Source organism: Tupaia chinensis, unplaced genomic scaffold (assembly GCF_000334495.1).
Source record: "Tupaia chinensis unplaced genomic scaffold, TupChi_1.0 Scaffold142270_1, whole genome shotgun sequence".
Lineage (NCBI taxonomy): Eukaryota > Metazoa > Chordata > Mammalia > Scandentia > Tupaiidae > Tupaia > Tupaia belangeri.
Window position 1 is genome coordinate 63478 of NW_006202119.1, and position 3404 is coordinate 66881.

Consider the following 3404-nt stretch of genomic DNA (forward strand, 5'->3'; position numbering starts at 1 on the left):
CAACAAAAAAAAAAAAAAAAAAAAAAAAAAAAAAAAAAAACCTCATCATAAAACTGAAGTTCCAGTGAAAAGATAACTTCAAACCTATAGAAACAGGCATTTGCAGGAAGCAACAGGATCCTGACATTTGTTTCTCTGGTGCAGATACCACTAAACAACATATAAACTCATAGGAAAATTCAGCTCAAACTTACTAGTGAATTGCTAAAAGCTAGTTGTAGGCTGGTATGAGAGTGTGAAGCCTATGGAGGCTGTAGACATAGATGATTTGTATCCTTTTGCAGAATCTGCCTCTAAGAATTCCACCAGGTGCTGACAGGGAAAATAGAATAATCTTGAGAAAAATATTCTGTAGTTCTCACTTAGCAAAGGGACAAAATAGTAGCCATTGCCAAAATTTTGCCCAATTTCTTTGTATTTTCTATGAAAGAAAAACCTTAATGTTAGGGTGAAAGGCAACAACAACTGTAGTTTGAGAGCAGTGGCAGAAACTCACAGCAGCTGGCAGAGAGGAATGGCCATCACTGAAACTCTGCCCAGATCAATATCTTATATCTCCTAAGGGAGGGGGGGGGTAAGGTCCCAATATAAAGAAGGAAGGGCAACAGAAATTGAAGGTACTGGTGGAATACAACTATAGCTGGGAGATAAAAACAGAAGCATTTTAACTCAGGAAGGACAGAAAGATGTACTAGGACCAGCATTACATTTAGAGGAAGGGCAGGAACACTTGTGAAGGTAATGCTTTCAACACTCAGAGTAGCCTACCTAAGACTGAGAATTTATCAGCACAGCATAAAATGACTCTAGTCCCCTATTTTCCACTACTAGGCTAAAAAAAATTAGTAAAAGTAATAATGGAATATGCCTATAAAAAATGCAAAAGAAACATTATCCCCAGAGGGTAGCGTAAAGAGAGAAATTGAGGTAAGAAATAAAAGTAATCTGATGAGACAAATCATCAGGATCAGATTCAATTATGAGGTAGGTGTTGGAATTATCAGACGAGCAATTTAAAACAGCTATGATTAATATGTTAAAGACTCCATTGGAAAGGTATTTATGTAAGATCAGATAGGTAATTTCAGTAGGGAGATGGAAAGTATAATAGTCAAATGTAAATGCAAAAAGAAAAATACAGTAACAGATCTGAAGAATGTCCTCAATGTGCTCATCAGTAGACTCAACACAGTCAATGAACTTGAAGATAAGTCAATAGAAATTACACAAACTAGAGCCAGCAGGTATCACAGTGGTTAAGTCACTGAACACCCACACGGCTGACCGTGGTTTCAGTCCTGGACCTGGCCTATTACTCACGTTGGGTGTGTATAGGTGCATGCCTCAATCCCAGGAGGAGAATGAAGAAAAAGTTACTGTGACAGAGATATCCCCCCAGAGGGTGATTTATCATTGTCTCTCTGTCTCTCTCAGCCTCACTCGAGAGAGTGCACGCACTCTATGCCAAAAACAGTAAAAAGTAAAAAAAAATTATGCAAACTGAAATGTGCAGAAGACTAAGAAAAGAAAACAGAACAAAACATCCAAGCACTACAAGACAATATTAAACAGTGTAATATGTATATACTTAGAATACAAGAAGGGGGTATCAAGCATGTGCTGCTCTTTTATGGACCCAGCATCACTGCTGAGAAGTGCCCAGTCAATGACCCTCTGTTTCCAGACCCCAGAAACCAGAAAAAGACAGCATCCACAGGCATCTCTATCTCAGGCATGTGCTGTCCTTTTTTGGGCAAAGTTTCACTACTGAGAAGCACCCAGCTACTGCCCTTTCTCCTTTCAGACCCTGGAAACTAGAAAAGGTAGAGAAAATCTCTGTCCTCTTATTTTCTCTTCTCTAACTAAAAAAAAAAAAAAAATCCCCGAGCCTTTCTCTTGCCAATTTTCCCCCCTCCACCACATAGGACAGGGCAATCCCAGACATCTCCATCTCAGGTGTGTGCTGTGCTGCCTTTTCATGGGCCCAGCATCACTACTGAGAAGTTCCCAGCCATTGCCCATCTCCTTCCATGTTGTGCAGTTTTCATTCTATTTTTATTTATTCTTTTTTTGTTTTCTCCTTTCTTCTGTTATTTTTCTTTCTTCCTTTTTTCTTTGTTTTATTTTCCTATTTTTGTTTCTTATTCTCTTTTTCTTTTATCTTAATTTCTCATCCTGCTGCTCAGGAGGCACCCACTGCCTCGACATGTCCAGGTGCATAGTAGTCAAACATCTGACTACTGTAAGGCCCAGAGAAATTTTGACAACTCACTGAACCTGCTACAAAAACAGAGATACTCTCCTTCATAAATCTGTTCTCAAAACTTGTTCTGTCAACCCTTCCGAATCTCCACCGTTCCTCCGCTTTGGACCCCAGGTTGGTTGTCTGGGACTTTAAGGTGAACTCCCACTGGATAATTGGTATCACAGAAGGTTATGAAAATAATAAGGGCATTGGGACACCAGGTGGACTGAGGCTGCAGGCCCGACCCTTCTGAATCTCCACGCATCCCCACTGTTCCTCCTCCTTGGACCCCAGGTTGGTTGTCTGGGACTTTAAGGTGGACTCCCATCCTACCCCACCTGCAATCCGGATCGAGCTGGCCAGAGGTTCTGGGCACCAGGCGGACTGAGGTTACAGTCCCGACCAACCTGGTCCTGTCACTCATCTTCTGACCCTTTTCCACTAGCCTTTGGATTCTTTGAATTTTGGTGATTTGAATAGCGTGCAGCACAACGAACACTGCGGGATTTCCTTCTTTCGTTTTGTTTTTCGTTGCTCTTGGGGTGTTGCTTATTAGGTCAGTTGGAGGCTCACCACTCCTTAGAAACAGCGAGGACTTTGGGCCATCCAGGGCTAGTGGCAACAGTTAATGGTAATTGTGAGCAACAGGTAGGCCAACCATAAGAGAAATCATCAATTTTCTAAGTGTGTACAACTTTTAACAATCAGAGATACCTTAAATAAGTTAGAAAGAAACTTATAGATTACCTGATGACTAGGAACAATTGCAGAGGCTCAAGAAATATGAGCAACCAACAAAAGGCCTCTCCCTCAAGGGAAATCATCAAGCCAACATCACCCACAGTCAACACAATGGAAGTTGTGGACATGTCTGATAAGGAATTCAAAATATTTGTAGTGACTAAACTAACTGATATGGAAGAGAAAAGAGACATGGAGCTCCAGGAGATGAGGAAGTCCTTTAATGACTTGAAGGAAGAAATGGATACCTTAAACAAGAACCAGGTGGAATTTTTAGGATTGAAGAATGTGATACAGGAAATCAAAACCTCCCTTGAAAGTATTAAAAGTAAGTTAGACCAGGCAGAAGATTGAATCTCTAATGTAGAAGAGAAAACATCTGACCTAGAAAAAAGTATCAAGAAGATTGAGAAAACAA

General features: G+C 40.6%; 1 protein-coding gene across 5 annotated transcripts in view; it reads right to left on the minus strand.

The window, feature by feature from the left end:
• Nucleotides 1-3404, minus strand: part of PFKFB1 (6-phosphofructo-2-kinase/fructose-2,6-biphosphatase 1) — a 129690-nt gene that overhangs the window by 47980 nt on the left and 78306 nt on the right. The gene's annotated exons all lie outside the window — the stretch shown is intronic.